At 42.3% G+C, this 23,648-nt stretch overlaps 1 protein-coding gene across 1 annotated transcript in view; it reads left to right on the forward strand.

The window, feature by feature from the left end:
* Positions 1-23,648, forward strand: part of LOC144806397 (CD5 antigen-like) — a 226,496-nt gene that overhangs the window by 125,932 nt on the left and 76,916 nt on the right. The window lies entirely within an intron of this gene.

Here is a 23,648-nt window from a genome sequence, read left to right on the forward strand (position 1 = left end):
TGACCTTGAAGCAATGTCAGACGAGGAACTACTTACTCAACTAAAAGAGTTAATAAAAATTTACAGACAATTAGTCCAATATGTCATGTGGACTTTCACAGTCCAAACACCATTTACCATTCCAAATCAAACCCCTCAACAGTGTAATACGCAGAAAATTGCTCCACAGACTTTACACGCAGTCATGGGTAAAATGCCCACGAAACGTGAACAATTTCCATTCTGGATAGCTAAAATATTTACTCAAATCGAAACAGTATTTCCTAATGCTAGCCCTTATGAGAAACACAGAATTCTAACAATCTGTTTATCAATGGGGCTCACACCACAACTGGAAGACTGCACCACTTGGGGCACAGCCTTTGCTGCCATCTATATTAAAACACATGGGGATCCGGTAAAATCACCGTCCATACGAATCGCATCCGGAGCCGTTTCCATACGACTCGTACAGACGCAGTACGACCCGACGGTGCGTACCCCATGTACGCTGGGTGTATGCACCATACCCGGGGGGGCCGTTCCGTACCTGTTTCGGGGCAAACTCTGCTTTTACAGCTGTTTTCAGCTCCCGTAGGAAAAGGGTCGTACGGTGTGTACCCAACACGAATCGTACTTGCAGGTTCGGAAAAATTGTCCGTGAACCGCACAGATGTCGCGTACAGCAGGTTCCGAGGGATATTGGTATGGGGATTTTATTCGTACGGTCCCTGTACGATTCGTACGGAGTACGGCTCCTGGTATGGATCGTACTTCGTCATACGTACGGGGGACGTTGCAGGGTACGATTCGTACGGGAAAAACGCTCCGAACGGCAATTCGGAGCACTTTTTACCGGATCGGAATCGACCCCATGGTGTTCCGAAATATGTGGTAATACCAGATGTCCTGAAACAAATTCAAAACGAATACGGGGCAGAGCCTACTCTGAATTTAGGTATGAAATTACTGAAAAACTTCTGCCAGGTCTCAACAATAATATTATCTAATATGAAAGGGAAGGCAGCATCAGTGGCGCTCCACCAACTCTTAAGGGAATTTGATGTAACAAAACATCAACAAGAACTACCCAGAATAATAGAAAAATCTTATGCAAAATTAGGTAGAGACAGTTTGGGTGGAAAACCTTTGAAGCCACAACTGTCTGAAGGTCCTGAGAAGGACTCTATTAAACAAAATCCTACCTCTTCTAAAAAGAAGTCGGAAACTAATAAACAACATTCAAAAGAGAAATGTTCTCAATCCTGAGGTAGGTCTCCTCAAAAGGAGCCCTCTGAAAGGAGGTATAACCTCAGGAATAGGGTTAATTTGAGAAAACCTGACAGGATACTGATACACGTTCCTCGCAAACCTTTCAGATATCATCACAGACATCAGAAAGAAGAGGACGCTCAGATCACAAAGAAGAACGTGTGAAGTCCAAAGATGATCCACACGTTCAGAAAAACAAATCAAAACCTCAATTCTCCAAAAAGAAGGTAGCAGGTCTGAAGATCAGACATGCCGAGAATACTGAGAACACAGCTCAAGAACGGAGAATAGGATCAGACAATGATGGACAGTGTAGCAGAAGTAACAATAGCTCGCCAGAACCTGAAGGAACTTCTGGAGATAGTGGACTTGAATGAGTACATCACAGTAGAGACTGTAGACACCAAGGTTAGTTCTCCATAAAGGTTACATGAAATAACACTCCGGATGGAGGGAGACATACCAAGAAAAGTGAAAGCACTCCTTTGGGAGAAACTTTCAAGGGGTTATGATATACTTCTAGCAGAACAGGATTGGCCACCAGAATTTGTCAGGGAGTACCCACCTGGCGAGGACATCATTATGCCAGCCTTCTCCAACCATATTCCAATTCACTTAAAATATACTTATGCCAAGAAATGGGCAGTTGCCCAGGACCCAGCATTATACAAAAATCATGTAGGATGGGATGAAGACTCACGACACCACAAAATACAACTGAAAAATCAACCTACTGAGCAAAGGCAGTAGCCAATTAAGCAAGAAGCTAAAAAGCAGGTCAGGGAGATCATAGATCAACTTGAATCCCAAGGGGTGATTGAAACATGCACCTTATCAATGAACAATCCTTTGTTTCCGGTTTCCAAACCAGACAATACATATTGTCTAGTTTTGGTTTACAGACACCTGAACACTTGTACTAAAACATTTGCAGTGCAAAATGCACATAGTGCAGCATTAATGAATAACATTGTGCGTAAAAAATATAAAACCACATTTGACATTTCAAATGGTTTCTTTTATCAAAACATAGCACCTGACAGCAGGTACTTAACAGCTTTCTCAGTAATGGGGAAGCAGCTTCTAGTTTGTCGACTCCCACACGGGTCCAAGAACAGCCCAGGGTTATTCTCAGCAAGGGTAACAGAGTTACTACAAATTTATGATGAATTGGCATTGTCATATTTTTCGATGACATCTATCTGACAGACGATGGACCTAGATAGGCACTTGAACAGGGTGAATACCATGATACTGGCTTCGTCTCTGAGAGCTATAAATTCAACTTTAAAAAATCAAGAATCGCCAATCTCAATGTCTTTTTTCTAGGATATGAGCTTTCAAGTATAGGCAAAAGCCTGGCAGCTAACTTTTTAGAAAAGAGTGCGCTGCTCCAACCTCCAAAAACGCTGAGAAATTTACAGCCGATTCTAGGTTTCCTAAATTTTGGAAGAACTTACATTCTAAATTACGCGGAAAGGGTTAAAACTCTCTGCAAATTAATCAAACTTGATTTCTCATTCAAAAATTGAACACAGGTTCACTCCAAGCTATCATGTTAGCATCAAATCACTTACAAACATACGTTAATACATGTAATTTAGTCATCCGAATAATTTCGGGTCAATGCAGATGCACCTATATAACTTTTAATGAAGGTGAAAAAGTACCTATAGCATACAAATCATATTTGTATACACAAGCAGATAGGCGCTTCACTTAAACAGAAAAAATTCTGGCAGCAGTTCAAACCTCTGTAGCAAAAGAAAGAGCACCAGCTCAGGGGAAACGCATTATTGTCATGACTCCAGTACCAGCCTTAGAGGCTGTTACAAAAGCGAGCATTCCAAATGCAAAAGGTTTACATCCAATATGGATACAATGGGTTATTTCTCTTGCTGCAATGGACGTTGAATGCGTTTTTGATCCTTGTTTAAAAAACTCAAGCATGCCTAAAAAATGAACATGAAGGTCCTCTGCCTATTGAGAGTCTCCCTCTTGATCAGTACAAATTTATAATTTATACTGACGGATCAGCACAACCCGCTACAGAAGTAAGCAAGCCGATAGTGCAGCGTGCACAATCGTTAAAGGTCGCCTTGCACAATGGTAAATTCCAACCTATGGTCACTAAAATTCAATCTCTAGGAGATTGTACAGCTCTGTGAACTGAACTACAAGCATTCAGATTGGCACTCAAAAATACGGATGGCCAATTCCCCACACTTATACTGTGCAATTCTTTTTACTGTGTACAATCATATAATGAATATTTACAGAATTGACTTAAACATGGTTTCAAAGATGCAAAAGGTGGCACAATAAAGAATAAAACGCTTTGGGAACAAGAAATTCTGTTCTGAAACGGACTACAAAATACTCACTTCATACACACGCTGAGTCATCAACGTGATGGCGTTCACGTTGCAGGAAATTCATTTGCTGATGAAGCCGCAAAGGGAGCTGTACAAATGGTTTCCATAGCTGCGATCACTCATTCAAAAATGAGAATAGACAGTGAGATAGTGTTGGCTGTCAAGCAAATGCAGTGGTACAGCATTACCGAAAAAATTTCCACTCAAGTACTCTTATGTAATTGATGCAAACACCGTTCCTTTTGCTTGAATCCCTGGAGTGGGGGATAGGGTCATTTCAAACAAGGAACGTAGATCAGGACTAATCCTAGTAGCACATGAAGGATAGCCTCTGCCCATGCAGGTGTTACAGATATTGGTGTCCTGGCATTAGTGGTGGAGTGGAGTGGTGTGGCTCACTGGTTAGAGGCGGCAGACCCGGAAGCAGAGAACGGCCCGGGACCAGGGTTCAATTCCTGACGCGGCAGGGTCGTGGACCAGGGTCAGCGGAAAAACAGGGTCAGTTCAGAAAAACAAATCAAAACCTCAATTCTCCAAAAAGAAGGTAGCAGGTCTGAAGATCAGACATGCCGAGAATACTGAGAACACAGCTCAAGAACGGAGAATAGGATCAGACAATGATGGACAGTGTAGCAGAAGTAACAATAGCTCGCCAGAACCTGAAGGAACTTCTGGAGATAGTGGACTTGAATGAGTACATCACAGTAGAGACTGTAGACACCAAGGTTAGTTCTCCATAAAGGTTACATGAAATAACACTCCGGATGGAGGGAGACATACCAAGAAAAGTGAAAGCACTCCTTTATGAGAAACTTTCAAGGGGTTATGATATACTTCTAGCAGAACAGGATTGGCCACCAGAATTTGTCAGGGAGTACCCACCTGGCGAGGACATCATTATGCCAGCCTTCTCCAACCATATTCCAATTCACTTAAAATATACTTATGCCAAGAAATGGGCAGTTGCCCAGGACCCAGCATTATACAAAAATCATGTAGGATGGGATGAAGACTCACGACACCACAAAATACAACTGAAAAATCAACCTACTGAGCAAAGGCAGTAGCCAATTAAGCAAGAAGCTAAAAAGCAGGTCAGGGAGATCATAGATCAACTTGAATCCCAAGGGGTGATTGAAACATGCACCTTATCAATGAACAATCCTTTGTTTCCGGTTTCCAAACCAGACAATACATATTGTCTAGTTTTGGTTTACAGACACCTGAACACTTGTACTAAAACATTTGCAGTGCAAAATGCACATAGTGCAGCATTAATGAATAACATTGTGCGTAAAAAATATAAAACCACATTTGACATTTCAAATGGTTTCTTTTATCAAAACATAGCACCTGACAGCAGGTACTTAACAGCTTTCTCAATAATGGGGAAGCAGCTTCTAGTTTGTCGACTCCCACACGGGTCCAAGAACAGCCCAGGGTTATTCTCAGCAAGGGTAACAGAGTTACTACAAATTTATGATGAATTGGAATTGTCATATTTTTCGATGACATCTATCTGACAGACGATGGACCTAGATAGGCACTTGAACAGGGTGAATACCATGATACTGGCTTCGTCTCTGAGAGCTATAAATTCAATTTTAAAAAATCAAGAATCGCCAATCTCAATGTCTTTTTTCTAGGATATGAGCTTTCAAGTATAGGCAAAAGCCTGGCAGCTAACTTTTTAGAAAAGAGTGCGCTGCTCCAACCTCCAAAAACGCTGAGAAATTTACAGCCGATTCTAGATTTCCTAAATTTTGGAAGAACTTACATTCTAAATTACGCGGAAAGGGTTAAAACTCTCTGCAAATTAATCAAACTTGATTTCTCATTCAAAAATTGAACACAGGTTCACTCCAAGCTATCATGTTAGCATCAAATCACTTACAAACATACGTTAATACATGTAATTTAGTCATCCGAATAATTTCGGGTCAATGCAGATGCACCTATATAACTTTTAATGAAGGTGAAAAAGTACCTATAGCATACAAATCATATTTGTATACACAAGCAGATAGGCGCTTCACTTAAACAGAAAAAATTCTGGCAGCAGTTCAAACCTCTGTAGCAAAAGAAAGAGCACCAGCTCAGGGGAAACGCATTATTGTCATGACTCCAGTACCAGCCTTAGAGGCTGTTACAAAAGCGAGCATTCCAAATGCAAAAGGTTTACATCCAATATGGATACAATGGGTTATTTCTCTTGCTGCAATGGACGTTGAATGCGTTTTTGATCCTTGTTTAAAAAACTCAAGCATGCCTAAAAAATGAACATGAAGGTCCTCTGCCTATTGAGAGTCTCCCTCTTGATCAGTACAAATTTATAATTTATACTGACGGATCAGCACAACCCGCTACAGAAGTAAGCAAGCCGATAGTGCAGCGTGCACAATCGTTAAAGGTCGCCTTGCACAATGGTAAATTCCAACCTATGGTCACTAAAATTCAATCTCTAGGAGATTGTACAGCTCTGTGAACTGAACTACAAGCATTCAGATTGGCACTCAAAAATACGGATGGCCAATTCCCCACACTTATACTGTGCAATTCTTTTTACTGTGTTCAATCATATAATGAATATTTACAGAATTGACTTAAACATGGTTTCAAAGATGCAAAAGGTGGCACAATAAAGAATAAAACGCTTTGGGAACAAGAAATTCAGTTCTGAAACGGACTACAAAATACTCACTTCATACACACGCTGAGTCATCAACGTGATGGCGTTCACGTTGCAGGAAATTCATTTGCTGATGAAGCCGCAAAGGGAGCTGTACAAATGGTTTCCATAGCTGCGATCACTCATTCAAAAATGAGAATAGACAGTGAGATAGTGTTGGCTGTCAAGCAAATGCAGTGGTACAGCATTACCGAAAAAATTTCCACTCAAGTACTCTTATGTAATTGATGCAAACACCGTTCCTTTTGCTTGAATCCCTGGAGTGGGGGATAGGGTCATTCCAAACAAGGAACGTAGATCAGGACTAATCCTAGTAGCACATGAAGGATAGCCTCTGCCCATGCAGGTGTTACAGATATTGGTGTCCTGGCATTAGTGGTGGAGTGGAGTGGTGTGGCTCACTGGTTAGAGGCGGCAGACCCGGAAGCAGAGAACGGCCCGGGACCAGGGTTCAATTCCTGACGCGGCAGGGTCGTGGACCAGGGTCAGCGGACTCGATAATTCTCGCCTCGGTGCCTACTCTAACCAGGGATCACACTCGGCAACTCTGGGCATTAGCTTGCCTCATCTCTACAACGGCCTCCCCACATTCACCGGGGATGTCTGGTTTCACCTTGGAGATACCCAGTAGGGACCATCTCACAGGGATAGCCAGGACGGGTTCACCAGCGGTCTACAGCGCAACGACGCCTCAGGGCAGCAGTGCGCTTTACAAGACACATAAATTTACATTTACATTAGGAAACATACCAAAAACTATGTTTTGGATGTGTAATATGCCAACAGATGAAAGTCCCCACAGTGAAACGTCCTGCTCAGACGCCCCTGTTAATTTCAGATAAACCATTAGCTTGTGTTTGCCTGGATCACTGCGGTCCCTTGCAAAGGGATGGTGCATATAAATATATCATGATTGTAGTGGATTCGTGCTCAAGGTTCCTATGGATGTGTACTCAGCACTCACTGATGCTCGAACTGTTATAAATGATTTGCAAGTCTTTATCGGCACATATGCAATTGGCACACTACATTCTGACCAGGGCCCTGTGTTTAGCTCTCGGGCTTACAAAGAAGCCATGGCCAGTTTGGGCGTTGCATTGCGGTACTCCTCTTCATTTCATCCTGAGGGAAATTCTGTTGTGGAAAAGAAAAACCAGGACAAAAAGCAGTCTGTAAAAGCTAGAGTATTAGGTTTGGGTGATGGGTCGGTCAAACATCTTTATGAGGTCCAACACTCATTAAACAATTGGCCAAGAAGTACTCTAGGGCAGCCGCGGCCCGTGGAGGGAGTTACGGTGGGGCAGGGAGGGGGAGGGGCAGGGTGCTAAAAACTAGCAAATGGATAATTGCAGGTAAGTAAACAATTTAATTAATAAAACAAATTTTGTAGAGCGCACTGCATCGCATTTTGCGATGCAAGACGCCCTACCAAATTCGTTTTATTAATTAAATTGTTTACTTACCTGCAATTATCCATTTGCCGGTTTTTAGCACCCTCCACCCTGCCCCTCCCCACCTCCCTGCCCCACCGTAACTCCCTCCACGGGCCGTGGCTGCTCTAGGGGCGTGCACTGCATATGAGGTCCTATTTGGGACAAGAATGTTTGTTCCTGTTCTCAAATGTAAAGGCACAGTGATGGAAAATAAACCCTTTCATATCAAAGATCGTTTGGCTGTTTTAAGAGATCTAAATGAATTAAAATCAAAACAAAGCAACAAGGTCTTGAAGCCATCCACCACTTGGGAAAAGTCAGCCGCTCCAGCAAGGCCTGTCTGGATCAAAAAAAAGTTGGTGATCTAGTCAGAGAAAAGATTGCTGACTACAAGGAATTTGGTCCTTCTTACAACCAGTACCTGTCCTAGCCATCCATTGAACAAGAACAGTACTTCTGCCGCCCCTTGCTGGAAAAAAGGAGGAAAGATTTGTGTCAATCGACCTCAAAAAACCACGCTATGTGACCAATACTAAACAGTAGGCCTTGTGCACTCCAACCTAGTAGCAGATGCGTTCCTCTCGCTACTATCCAAGAGGTTCAGAATGAAAGACTCGAGAATTCAGCAGTAACAGATGAAGGACTAAGCAACAATGCTATGGAACTCACCCCTTTTGAAACTCAAGTAACAGTTCATCCAGATACACCTGTCTAAACCAATGTAACACGTGGTCAACTGGTTCCAGCGATTTCAACGAATCCTGATGCAATTCCAACAATAGACCGAACTGCTTCTGGGTACTTCATTAACTTTGATACGTTTTCTGAGGGTCCAAGTGAGCCTGAAACAACGCCAGCCCAAAAAACTTTCAAAGATTAAGTACAAGACTTTTTCAATTTCCTGGATTCACCAAGGATTGAATTTTGGATTATTTCTGGAATATTTTTCTTTCTGCTTTGGTTAGCTTTAGTAATGACTCTTAGTGTGCTGATAAATGGAAGATACATTCATTTGTACACTTCAAGTAAAAATGTGGACTTACTTTTGAAACCACACACATCATCCCATCGTGAAGCAAGAGACTTGTCAGCAGTTAACATCACAACCGTTGCTATACAAAATGGTATAGTTTGGGACAAAACAGATTATGATATACTCGGCCCGTTTGAACTTTTGTAGATTGGACTTTGAGACTGTTAATAACATTATGTCTGATCTAGAAAGGTCTGCTGCATTCTCTAACAATGAAAACTTAGAGGGTTCATCAGACTATGAACACCTTTACCGAAACAACCACTATGGTCATCATTTCTTGCATGAATCTGCTACACCTAGAAATGTATTTATGTATAACAAATGGGAACATTGTCCTACACTATCAAGGGGTAGGTCAAAAACATTTGCAAATAAGTTTCCATATTTTTCAGGGTACAATACATCCAATTCAGAAACGTTTTACTTCAAAAATATAAACAAAACAGGAACAAAAAATATGTTAACTAATAAAAACAGATTTATTCTGCAGCCTTTATAGCCCAACTGTCTAGACAAGGGTTTGACTTTTGGAAAGACAAAATTGACACAAAATCTGTCTGGGGTTCAAAAGATTGGCTGGGGAAGCTTTGTTTAGAGCCTGTATCATCCCACAGCAAATAATGTTTTTGAATAACACTGTCCAACAAACATCTTGCCTTGGATTTGCCAAGATCAAAGACATGAACACTCCTTCTGTACCAACACCTACAAGCAATAGCACTACACAGGGAGCGGTCACAGTAGACACAATACTACAAAACAACAGATCAGATCCTGAATGGGAAAAATGGTTTCACTGGTCCACAGACACAAACATCTGTCAAGAAAGATTTCTAAATAGAATACAGGGTTTTTCTATCAATAGGCCAGATGCACGTTATGTTCAGTGACAGCATCCAGGGGTAGTAACAACATACAGTGTAGGAAAATTGTGCCTTGGCCGGTTACAGACATCTACACTCTAGGATGTGAAACAACACTTATCTTTAATTAAAGAAGGCGCAGACCTTAGGGATTTCTTGCTAGGTTCAAGTTAACCGCATCAAAAATGTTTCATATATGCCTGCATCTATGCTGCTTATAATAAAATATGGAAGTTTACTCAACAGAAGCTGCAGAAAGAATATGTGATATTGATTGTATTAGTTTAAAGAAATCTCTTGCTGTGGTCGACAATATGTTAACGACTCTGTCATCCAGAATATATTCTCTGGGCAACATTGCCTCCTCTGCTATAGACATACTGGAACAAAATTTGGTCATGCTGCAACAAGGCCAGTCTGTTCTATTATGTTATTAGGCTGGATGCTGCAATCCTTGCGTGCAGGCTGTGTGCCTTGGCATTTTATCAACACGTCGTCTCTGTTTACCGAATACAATATCACTGATAAACAGATCAAACTGGCACAAAGGGGAGAAAAGTGTACAGTGCTGAGCATTGAAAAACTGGAAACATTGACATTCACGGTAGCAGAAAAGCCAGCTACAGAATGGATCATTTATGGCAAAATAACTCTGCCTGTCACAGCTTTCAATTTTCAGTATTGCCTCAAACAAATGCAAGCAGGCAAATATGAAAGGTTGGGTAAAGAATATATCAAGACATTGGGATTTACCTAACACACAGATGTTGGAGTGGGGGGAGTGAATTGTTTCTAAGCAGTACACACTGTGAAAATGCGCTGAGCGGTTCACTCGTATGTGCAGACATTTTTATGATACAGGGTTGTAATGGTTCAGTGACAAACTTGTCCTGCCACCTGCAAGGTTCACCAGCTGCTGTGATTAATCCAACGTTTGGCCAACTTTCAAATGGGAGTTACCTGATGTTGAATGATCAGGGTTGCAGTGGCATGGTACCAGGAATCCCATATCTGGTAACGGCTAGCTCCGGGGTTACTTGCTGTATGCAAGTATTGTTCCCCCAAATAGACACAGTCAGGGAGTTGCCTCTATGGCCTTCAATGAATGTTTCTTTTATGTGTTTTGATACTTTAAGCAGGCTGAAAGACATGCTTTTGAAACAAACCGTGCCTTTTCCCTCGACCAAAGAAACCTATGATTTACAAATTGCAAGGACTTCGGTTGAGATACAGGCTCTGTTACGTACAAACTGCCCTATACACTTCGAAGAAATGATGGGACGTATCTTAAACATGTCTGATACAAGCGGTATTGTACATGTATTTAAGACCATATGTTCAGGAGTTTTAACACTTTTTCAAGCAGTCCTCGGAATCATTCCAAACTTTGTGCACTCGGTGTTTGGTGGTCTGCCCTTAATTCTAGCACTCGTTGCAGGAATCCTGTTTTTATTCCTACTACCATGCTATGGCAAGCCAATCCACCGTTGTCACTCCCAGCAACTTGGATAAAGCTCTCTTAGAAAGGAAGTGTCGTGAGCGCGTAGTGCAACTTTTGAGCATACCTCGTCTACGAGAATTAAATACAACATGGTGTCCTGCCATTCAGACCAATTTGGCAAGATTGCATCTTACCTGTTCTACGCTGCCTGTTTTGTGGTGAAGAATGTGTGCTAGACATCTGTTTAACACTCCCATCAGTCATGCCAACGGATATCAATACCCCGCTGGACCCGATAACGGCCAATGCTGATGACGGCATTCATTGAGATCTCACAGACACAACATGCTACCGCTGAGGTACGAGATGGATCAACAGGCACACAGGTAACAACGGACGCAAACATTGCTGTAGCATCCAATGCTGAAGGCGATGCTTCACATCTATGTGCAGTTAATCTTCTAAACGAGGTATTCCAACTGTCACTGACATCAGTAGATAATCTTTTGTCTACAGAAATAGAGGATTTCATGTTTTCAACAGACCCATTCACTGACTTTGATTCGTCTCGCAGTGTACCGGGAATGCTATGAATTTGGCCTTCATATTTTCGTAACACAAAAACAAACCTTGGAACTTTTTTTAATATTGACTTTTTTTCTAAATTTGAAAATACATGGCAATTTAATCTGCTTACAGTAGAACTATTCATATAGAACGAACTTCTTTGAATACTTCCAGAAACACATAGTAACTTTATTTACCACAAATTCATTTAAGTACCATGACATGAAATGGCTTTGATTTTTGAATAATTGTCAACCATTTTTGTCATATTTATATGTTTATGTTCATTCATTTAGCATTTACTGTCAAATTATGCTTAGAATGAAACACTGCTTTACTATTTACAGTACCTTCGCATTTCATATTTAGCAAACGTTTTTTAATGCTTTTTAATATGCTTTTACAAATGTTTTCAGCAACATGTGGTACTCAGGTTTTAAATGTTTAGCATTTATTGATTAGCATTTAGTACTAACATTCATTCATAAGTGGAGTGGGTGTTGTATTCCGCCCTAGGTGTCTGTATATAGGTTTTCCTTTATCATGTCCTTATATAGGCACAATTCGCATTGCCCTTATTTAGGCATAGGATCCTAGTCCTTTTTTAGGCATTAGCCATGCTATCCAAATACAGGCATGGTTACCTACATCTGTCCACCCAACGTCACAACGAGGTCTTAGAAACCAGACCCTTAAGCCATTGGGAGTTTCCCTAGCCTAGGAATATTGATTACTCCAAGAATTCATTTATTATGCATGAACCGCTATCCCTTAAGGGTTCATTTATGACGTCTTCCTCGGCCCGACTTTACATCAATGCAAACATTACAAAGCACCTTCCAGGTATAAATATACCTTTCCTTGCCACGGCAAGTATGGCAAGTACGGAGGAGACCACGACTTTAGAGGAGTTTGTTTCCCAGCCTGACACACTGACAAGAGATGCTGTCATTCCTGCTTGCAGAGAATCCAGCTTCCAGTGTTCTGACTCCCTTCGCGGGGTGTTAGAGTTCGAGAGCCGGAAAGAGATTCCCAGCTCTCTCATTCTAAGGTATGAAGCTGACTAGAACCTAGAGGGACTCTGGCATACCAAACTATAGCATACCATACTATAGAATACAGCACCTACTTCTTACTTTGTACTACACTTAGGTTAGGTACACTGGGGTAGAATTAGTTAGAGAAGCATCATACGAGTATTCACTTTTTAGCTTGTGTTATTTATTTATAAGTATATGAATATGTGTTATAGCTAAAAGACAATGCTTTTGCAGTATTATTTCTTTCTACTGCTTACGCTATACATAATATATCTCGCATACTGTCTTACTATTGTAACAGCTCATATCTCTTACACGAGAAACAAGACTGTTCAATAAATCCTTTTATTGAAACGCCTGTCTACTATTTCTGTGTAACTCTGAAGAAACTAAGCATGCACGATTAGCTGAGTGAAACTGTTATCTATTGTTTCCACGATAATGAGACATGTTCCGATTCTGAAAGGGAAACAAAGTTTTCATGTTAATGCCGTTACCAGAAACAACTCCCTTCTTGTTTACAAGGAGTTCCTAGAGGCCTCTGAGTTAACTGGTATATAGTGAATTAAGTTAATTATACTCGATTGGGGCATACTTACCTCAGTCCTATGCCAAACCTATATTGTATATTATTCCAATGCGCAGACCTTTTAGGGAAATAGGAACTACACTTCAGTAGGATGCCACACTCCCACTGCGGAACACCGCACTATTGCTATCATTGTGGAATGTCACACCCTCATGTTGTAGGATGCCACGCTCTCACTATCTTTATGGGATGCTGCACTCTCACATTGTGGTATGCTGCACTCTTAATATCATTGTAGGATGCTGCACTCTTACTATCATTGTGGGGTGCCACACTCTCACATAGTGGAACCCGTACTCTTATTATCATTGTAAAATACCACACTCTCACATTGTAGGATGCCGCATTCTTACTATCAGTCTGGGATGCCACAGTCTCACACTGTGGGATGTTGGACTCTTAATATCATTATGGGATACTGAACTCTCACTATCATTGTGTGATGCTGCATTCTCACAATGAGGGATGCCACACTCACATTGTGGGATGCTGCACTATTCATATCATTGTGGAAGGCTGCACTCTTACTATCATTGTGGGATGCTGCACTATTAATATCATTGTGGGATGCTGCACTATTAATATCATTGTGGGATGTCGCACTCTTACTATCATTGTGGGATTCCGCACTATTACTATCATTGTGGGATGTCGCACTGATATTATTATTGTGGGACCCTACACTCTCACATTGTGAGATATGGCACTCTCACTATCATTGTCGGATGCCACACTCTTACTAACATTGTAGAATTCCACGCCCTTTCTATCATTGTGGGATGCTGCACTCTCACTATCATTGTACATGCCTCATTCTCACTATAATTTCAAATGCCGCACTCTCACTATAATTTCAGATGCCGCACAATCACAATCATTGTGGGATGCTGCACTCTTACTATCATTCTGGTATGCTGCACTCTCACATATGGGATTCCTCACTCTCACATTGTGGGATGCTGCACTCTTAATATCATTGTGGGATGCTGCACTTTTATTCTCATTGTGGGATGCTGCACTCTCACATTGTAGGATGCCGTATTTTTACTATCATTCTGGGATGCCACACTCTCACATTGTGGGATGCTGCACTCTTAATATCATTATGGGCTGTTGTACTCTCACTCTCATTGTGGTACCCCACATTCTTACATTGTACAATGCCACACTCTTACTATCATTGTGAGATTCTGCACTATTAATATAATTGTGGGATGTCGAACTCTTACTATCATTGTGGGATCTTCCACTCGAACATTGTGGGATGCCACACTCATACTAACATTGTGGGATGCCACACTCTCACATTGAGGGATGCTGCACTCTTACTATCATGGTGGGATGCCACTCTCTTATATCATTGTTGGATGTCACACTCTCACTATTGTTGTGGATACCGCATTCAGACTATCACTTCAGATGCCACAGTCACTTACATTTTTAAATGCTGCACTATCACAATCACTGTGGGATGGCGCACTCTTGCTATCATTCTGGGATGCTGCACTCTCACATTGTGGGAAGCCACACTCTTACAATCATTTTGGGATGCTGCACTTCTAAAACCATTGTAGATTTCTGCACTCTTCCTATAGTTAGTAAATGCCACTCTTTCACTAACTGTCAGAACTCAACTTGGCCCGCGCAAGATTCTTTCTGCTCACGTTAAAGGTACCACTCCAGTCCTGTCCATTTGGAGTTGGCGGCAGAGAGTGGCGCAACAGTGGTCTGATAGTTGGTAGGTTGTTCCTGGTTGTGCCGCCCAAGTTCTGCGGTCAACGTTCTAGTGTTCCGCTGACAGTCCGCCATTTCGTGCGCGAGAGCCCTCTGCTCTGCGCACTTCAACTGTCGTATTGGAACGGAAGGTCGCTTTTCCTCAGCGCTTCCTATTTTGAACTAAAACTTCGTGATTTGGGCACAGTTACCTGTGTAGGGCTCTTGAGTAGTTTAGGAGCCCCTTGCTGCACACTCGACAAGACTTTTGAGTTGGTTTTTGGTCCGTGTGCACTCCTTGTTTTTTCTTCAGTCCCGGATGCGGTTCCTCTGCCTCGCTCCTTCAGTAAAGCTGGTTTCTAGCAGACTCGTCAAGAATTCTCCTGCAACTGTGTTTCCTGAAGAGTCCTGGTGCTAGCGTCTTCAGGCAGCGGCTCTGACTTCACCGGCAATTCAGTAGGAATATTCCTTGTTGTTTTTTCCCAGTTGAACTATATGCTAAGTTATTCTGCTCGCAGCCTCTGTGTACTCTGCCCAAGTAATCTCTTTCGGGGGCATCCCTGTAAATTCACTGTCCTCAGAAAGACTGTATCTCCTGGAATATTTATTCATTACTCAACATCGTTTCCTGCAGTGTCCAGTCATCGCTCTAGTTGAGCATAGTAAATGGGGTATTCATTGTATGCATATAATTAATACTGCTGTCTACCTCCAAATCATCATTCCACCAACTGCTACTTCTGGATACTGAACTGTATGCATGAAATACGTTAGGAAGCATGTTATATTCCATGAAGAATTAGAGAGCAGCAAATTCCACACTTGAACAAGGTAAAGAGAGAAGCTAGTGGGAATAACTAGTAGTTAGGAAGTCAATCATTGTGGGAACTGTATTAATGATGTTCTTCATGTTTTAGGTGCGGTTGGGCCATTCTAGAGAAGAATCCTTAGCCACCTGTGTGGCAGTCTCTCTTGTCTATCCACTTCCCCTTTCCCTTCCGTTCCTGGCCTTGGAGAAATCCGGGTCCAGGGAGGTGAGGGAATTAGGAAATACTCAGCTGGGCTCCTCCCTTCAGTCATCTGCTTCCACGGAAAAAAGCCAAGAATTCAGGTACACTTCTGACAGATTGAAGTGCCCTCTAATTCTCTTCCGTCTGAGCAAAATGGCTGAAGGGTTAGATGTAAAAGCGCTAGCCTCTATTTTGGAAGGGTTGCAGAAACAACTTAGTGAGACTAGGGAAGAGGTTAGAAAATCTAATCAAGAGGCAAGCTTTCTTCGGCAAAGAATAGATCAGATGTCCACAAGTCCTAGTCCTAATTTTGGGGGTTTAAGGGCCCCAGTTTTTGATCCTTCCCCCACTACTTCATCGTCCCTTACCACTCAAGTAGTGCATGCCATGTCCCCTACCATTCCCTTGGCAGCCCCAGAGAGGTTTCAGGGGGACCCCAATAAGGCGCAGATATTCATGACTCAGTGCTCTCTCCATTTTTTATGCAAGCCTATATTGTTTAAGGAGGATCAATCCAAGGTGGCTTTCGTGCTCTCTTACCTGAGTGGAGACGCAGCTTCGTGGTCCATGCCATTGGTCTCCTCTAATAATCCAGTGTTGTACAAGTTTGAAGAGTTCAAGAAAGAGTTCTTACGAATTTTTGACAGAAGAGCCATATCCCAGGCAACAGATAATGAACTATTGGATTTAAAACAGGGCAATCGAGAACTGGTGGCATACCTTGCTCAATTCAATAAATTAATTGTGGAAACAAATTGGCCTTCTGAAAAAAGAGCAGCAATTTTTTACAGAGGTCTTAAGGATGAGTTAAAGGATGGGTTGTCGCAAATTCCCCAGAGACCCACGGATGTGTCTGAGCTCATCGATCTTGTGCTTCAAATTGATCAGCGTCAGTCCGAACGACGTAGTGAAAAGAGAAAAGACTTAAAACCATTTCCCCCTAGATTTGATCGTGTTAGAGTTGAACCGGCAAAGAATTCTGAAGGGGTCGTTCTTGAAGAACCAATGCAAATTGGCACAGTTCGTGGACCGCTTTCGAAGGAAGAAAGGGAGAAACGCCAAATGGGAAGACTCTGTATGTATTGTGGACAGCCTGGTCATTTTGTCAGAGAATGTACCAAAAAACCAAAATCTAAGCAATGGGTAAAAGACAGGCTCCACCAGTAGACGGAGTTGCTCTGGTGGGAGCTCCTTTAGAGTCAACTCCCAAACCTCAATCATTAGCGAACACTCTCCAATCGGCAGCTCCACATTTGATCTTGTCATGTAAAATTCGCTTCGGGGAAAGACGAGAAGAAGAGGTCGACATCATGTTGGATTCAGGTGCCACGGGAAATTTCTGTGATATCCAGTTCGCAAAAGCCATGGGCATAAAATTTGAGAAGAAACCTAGGCCGGAGCCGGTTAGAGCTGTGGATGGTACCAACTTATCATCTGGTCCAATTGTCTTTGACACCGAGGCGATGTGGGTAGTTGGTCCTGGAGAACATCGAAGCCATATTAGTTTCAATTTAATTGATGCGCCTCAATTTCAGATGATTTTGGGATTGCCCTGGCTCACAGAACACAATCCACAGATCGATTGGTCAAGACGTACTGTGGAAATGAATTCAACTTTCTGTCATGAGCATTGTTTCCGTGAGCAAGTCGAAAAGGTGCAGACCACGTTGTCGTCCAGTTTGGCAGATCAAGTACAGATGATTTGTGCGGTAGAGATTCCTGAGATCCCACTGGAATACCAAGATTTGGCAGAGGTGTTTAATGAACAAGAAGCCAGAAAATTACCGCCTCATCGGGACTACGATTGTCGAATCGAGTTGGAACCTGGAGCAACCTTGCCCTGCAGTCGCATTTATGCTTTGTCGGAGCCAGAGAATTTGCACTTGAAAGAATACATAGAGCAAAGTTTGGCGTGTGGATTTATACGACCCTCCCAGTCTCCAGTGTCATCTCCTCTCTTCTTCATTCCTAAGAAGGATGGTTCATTGAGAACATGTATAGATTACAGAGCCTTAAATCTAGTGACAAAAAAGAATCGCTATCCGCTACCTCTCATTTCGGAACTCCTAGATCAGGTCAAGGACGCGTGCATCTATACCAAGTTAGATCTGCGAGGAGCGTATCATCTTGTGCGAATGGCGGAAGGAGAGGAGTGGAAGACAGCCTTTCGAACGCGGTTGGGGTTGTTTGAATACCAAGTCATGCCCTTTGGGTTATGTAACGCCCCAGCTGCCTTTCAGCATTTTGTAAATGATGTGCTTCGAGAATTTTTGGATCGATTCGCTGTGGTCTACATCGATGATATTCTCATTTTTTCGAACAGTTTAGAGGAGCATGTTGGTCATGTTAGAGTGATTTTGGAACGTTTATTGGAACATCACCTGTTCGTGAAATTGGAAAAGTGCGTCTTTCATTCGTCTAAGGTGGAGTTTTTAGGATTTATTCTGTCTCCAAGAGGGGTTTATATGGATGACTCCAAGCTCCAGGCAATCAAATCTTGGCCAGCTCCCAGATCTGTGAAAGAGATACAAAGCTTTTTGGGATTTGCCAACTTCTATCGGAGGTTCATCCAAAATTTTTCGGAAAAGGTGGGTCCCATTACCCGCCTTTTGAAGAAGGATGCACGATTTGTTTGGGGCCAAGACTCTGAAGACTCCTTTCAATTGCTAAAAGAAGCGTTTGTCTCAGCTCCAGTGTTACAACACCCGGATTTGAAAGAACCCTTTTACATTGAGGCAGATGCCTCAAATCTGGCCATTGGAGGAATCCTATCCCAGCGTCATAAACAGACGGGCCAGTTACATCCAGTGGCGTATCATTCGCGGAAATTATCTCCAGCGGAAATCAATTACTCCATTGCGGATAAGGAATTATTGGCCGTAAAGGATGCCTTCCAGGTGTGGAGGCATTATTTACTTGGGGCAAGACATGTGATAACTGTATTTACAGATCACCGCAATCTGCAATTTTTGAAGTCAGCTCGTACCCTCACACCTCGTCAACTGCGATGGTCGCTTTTCTTTGCAGATTATGACTTTGTGTTAACCTACAAGCCTGGATCAGCAAATGGAAAGGCAGACGCATTATCCCGTCTCAGTTCGGAAGGAGAGTTTGAAAAGGTTTCCGAAGGATATATTATCCCTCAAGAAAGAGTCATAGCATCTGTTGCAGAAGATGACCTGGGAAATCTAATCAGAGAAGAATTTCGAGGAGAAAAGTTTCAAAATTGGTTGGCAGAAGGTGTAGATCGAGAAGTCCGAGATGGAAAACCTTACATTCAGGGAAAGGTGTTTGTGCCTAGTGAGGAACTTCAGGAAAAAGTCATTCGGCTTCTGCATGATCATCCACTTGCAGGACATAAGGGAGAAGTCAAAACGGTGGAATTGGTGAAGAGGACCTTTTACTGGCCAGGAATGGAAGCTCAGGTGAGACAGCACGTAGCCACTTGCGAGCAATGTGTTAAGGGGAAAAGTTCCAGGCAGTCTCCGCAGGGTTTGCTCATGCCTTTGCCATCAGCCCCGTCCCCGTGGCATACTATCCTCATGGATTTTATTGTAGAGTTGCCCTCCAGCCAGGGATTTTCTGTGATTTGGGTGGTGGTTGACCAATTTTCTAAAATGAGCCATTTCATTCCATTAAAGACCTTACCTACAGCTCCACAACTAGCCTCCTTATTCATTCAGCACATAGTCCGGTTGCATGGGATTCCAAAGGTTGTCATTTCTGACCGGGGACCACAGTTTGTTTCCAGATTTTGGAGGTCCTTTTTGAAGGGGTTGGGAGTGGATTCTCGTCTGTCCACCAGTGTTCATCCAGAAACGGATGGACAGACGGAAAGAGTAAATCAGGATTTGGAGCAATATCTTCGTCTGTATTTGATGGATCAGGAAGGGGAATGGCCTTCTTTATTAAGTACAGCGGAGTTTGCTTATAATAACTCAATTCATTCAGCAACAGGTTTCTCCCCATTTTATCTAAACTCTGGTCGTCATCCCAACATGCTAGTTGGTCGGGAGGAGGTGGAGGTCCCAGCTGCTGAGGAGGTGATTCAGAATTTGCAGTCGGCTTTCCAGTCTGCATCTCTTAATCTATCCAAAGCAAAATCTGGATACAAGAAACAAGCAGATAAGAAGAGAAGGGAAAGTCCAATTTTTAAGGTTGGGGATTTGGTTTGGGTCTCAACTAAACACATGCGATTAGTGGGGAATCGAAAATTTCAACCTCGATATGTAGGTCCATTCCCAGTTGAGCGGATGATTAACCCAGTCAGCGTGAGAGTAGTTCTTCCTAAATCCATGAAAATCCATCCTACCTTCCACGTCTCTTTGGTCAAGCCAAGTCCACCCAATCTGAGATGTGAGCCATCTCCAACTCCAGTTCAAGTGGAGTCGGCACAGGAGTTCGAGGTGAAAAGAATTCTGGACTCCAAATTGAAGAGGAACAGACTGTTCTACCTGGTGGATTGGAAAGGTTTTGGTCCTGAGGATCGTTCTTGGGAGCCCAGTTCTAATGTTCACGCTCCCAGGTTGGTAGCCGAATTCCACAAGACCTATCCACAGAAGCCTAGAGAGGGGGCTTTAGTGGGGGGTACTGTCAGAACTCAACTTGGCCCGCGCAAGATTCTTTCTGCTCACGTTAAAGGTACCACTCCAGTCCTGTCCATTTGGAGTTGGCGGCAGAGAGTGGCGCAACAGTGGTCTGATAGTTGGTAGGTTGTTCCTGGTTGTGCCGCCCAAGTTCTGCGGTCAACGTTCTAGTGTTCCGCTGACAGTCCGCCATTTCGTGCGCGAGAGCCCTCTGCTCTGCGCACTTCAACTGTCGTATTGGAACGGAAGGTCGCTTTTCCTCAGCGCTTCCTATTTTGAACTAAAACTTCGTGATTTGGGCACAGTTACCTGTGTAGGGCTCTTGAGTAGTTTAGGAGCCCCTTGCTGCACACTCGACAAGACTTTTGAGTTGGTTTTTGGTCCGTGTGCACTCCTTGTTTTTTCTTCAGTCCCGGAGGCGGTTCCTCTGCCTCGCTCCTTCAGTAAAGCTGGTTTCTAGCAGACTCGTCAAGAATTCTCCTGCAACTGTGTTTCCTGAAGAGTCCTGGTGCTAGCGTCTTCAGGCAGCGGCTCTGACTTCACCGGCAATTCAGTAGGAATATTCCTTGTTGTTTTTTCCCAGTTGAACTATATGCTAAGTTATTCTGCTCGCAGCCTCTGTGTACTCTGCCCAAGTAATCTCTTTCGGGGGCATCCCTGTAAATTCACTGTCCTCAGAAAGACTGTATCTCCTGGAATATTTATTCATTACTCAACATCGTTTCCTGCAGTGTCCAGTCATCGCTCTAGTTGAGCATAGTAAATGGGGTATTCATTGTATGCATATAATTAATACTGCTGTCTACCTCCAAATCATCATTCCACCAACTGCTACTTCTGGATACTGAACTGTATGCATGAAATACGTTAGGAAGCATGTTATATTCCATGAAGAATTAGAGAGCAGCAAATTCCACACTTGAACAAGGTAAAGAGAGAAGCTAGTGGGAATAACTAGTAGTTAGGAAGTCAATCATTGTGGGAACTGTATTAATGATGTTCTTCATGTTTTAGGTGCGGTTGGGCCATTCTAGAGAAGAATCCTTAGGCACCTGTGTGGCAGTCTCTCTTGTCTATCCACTTCCCCTTTCCCTTCCGTTCCTGGCCTTGGAGAAATCCGGGTCCAGGGAGGTGAGGGAATTAGGAAATACTCAGCTGGGCTCCTCCCTTCAGTCATCTGCTTCCACGGAAAAAAGCCAAGAATTCAGGTACACTTCTGACACTATCATTGTGGACGCCGCACTCTCACTATCATTTCAGATGCCGCACTCTCACTATCATTGTGGGATGCTGCACTCCTAATATCATTGTGGGACACAACACTCTCATATTGTGGAACGCCGTCCTGTTACTATCATTGTGGGATATCACACTCTGACATTGTTGGATGCCACACTCCTAATATCATTGTGGGTTTACTGCACTATTCTGATGGTGTAGGAGAGAGATCCAACAAAGTGAATTGAAGTGGGCAAAAGCTACTAGAAATAAATTGTACTCTATTTGTGAAACCCTGGAAGCAAAAATTGACCCAGAATCATTGTGTACTGATGAAGGGAAGAGTGTCTTCAAAAATCTGAGAAATGAAAAATCCAGACAGATAGATATGGAGTATCTGAAGCAAAAAAAGTCTGTACAATTTACGATAAAAACCTGGAGTAATGATAATTCATACCCATACTTAGATACCGTCCCCGATCATAGGATGAGATTAGAATTATTAAAAGTGAGAATAGGTATTAATCCCGCCCGTACAAATGAGAAAGTAAAACATATGCTTATGGACGATTATGGTAAATGTACTTGTGGACTAGATTTAAAATGTACTAGTGTTCATTTTGTAATGGATTGCCCAAAATTGATATCAGTATGGTGCTTGATTTTAAGCCACTCTTTTTAAAATATAGAACAAGTACAAGGTTGCAAGCAATCGAGCTACTTATGGATATGCAGACCTTAGAGAGTGCAATTGCCTTGGCAAAATGTATACAATTAGCCAAAAGATTTCTTTTGGAACAATGATTCAAAATTGGTTGGTCAAGGGGTGTCAAATTGATAAAAGTAGAATGGTTGTAATCATCTTTTTATTGTCATTTTTAAGTACTTCACCGTGATTTATAATGTGTTATTACATAAATATGTTTTTATGAGAATATTATGAAATTGTTTTTTAGGTCTCTATGAATTTTAATAATTGTATTTTTATTTTGTGATAAGATGACTATGTAGTTTAAAGGCCAAATGGTCAAAATAAACGTATTTTTGATTGATTGATTGACTATTCTGATCATTGTAGGATGCTGAACTCTTAAAATTATTGTGGGATGCTGCACTCTGACTATAATTGTGGAATGCTGCACTCCTACTATCATTGTGGGATGCCTCACTATTACTATCATTGTGGGGTGCTGGCACTCTCAGTATCATTGAGGGGTGCCACACTCTCATTATAATTGTGGGATGCCGCTCTATTACTATTTAGATTAGGGGTGGGTAGAATTAGCGTAATCGCGTTACACAAATCTCCGCGAAACTGTAAAAAATTTCCGCGAACACGCAGAAATTCCGCAAACACGCAGAATTGCTTGTTCGCGATGCTTTTTTACTGTTAGCAATCGCTGCTTGTGTGCTCGCTGGGGAAATATCGCGCTAACATGCATTTGAGAACGCGAACAAGCAAAAAATTCCGAGATAGTCGCGGAATGCAGAATTTTGGGCAATTTAGCGTTCTCCGCGGAATGCAAAATTACCCAAATTCCGCAAATTCCGCAAACAGAACGGAATTTACCACCCAGGCCTAATTTAAATACAATTCAACTGAGCTTGAATAGAATGCACATTTTATGACCTTTTACCTGCTCTTCCTGTTCTAATTACCCATCTGTTTACAATGAATCACAAAGTGACTGGGCTAATGTTAATTTTTTTGACATTTTTATTGATATATTTGCATTGTACATGTAGTGTTTTTATTGATGATTTGCAATGATTTTTATTAATCTTGCACAAATAAAGAACCTTGAACCTTTCAGAGAAATGTTAAATGTTGACACAT

This window comes from Lissotriton helveticus, chromosome 1_2 (genome assembly GCF_964261635.1).
Source record: "Lissotriton helveticus chromosome 1_2, aLisHel1.1, whole genome shotgun sequence".
Lineage (NCBI taxonomy): Eukaryota > Metazoa > Chordata > Amphibia > Caudata > Salamandridae > Lissotriton > Lissotriton helveticus.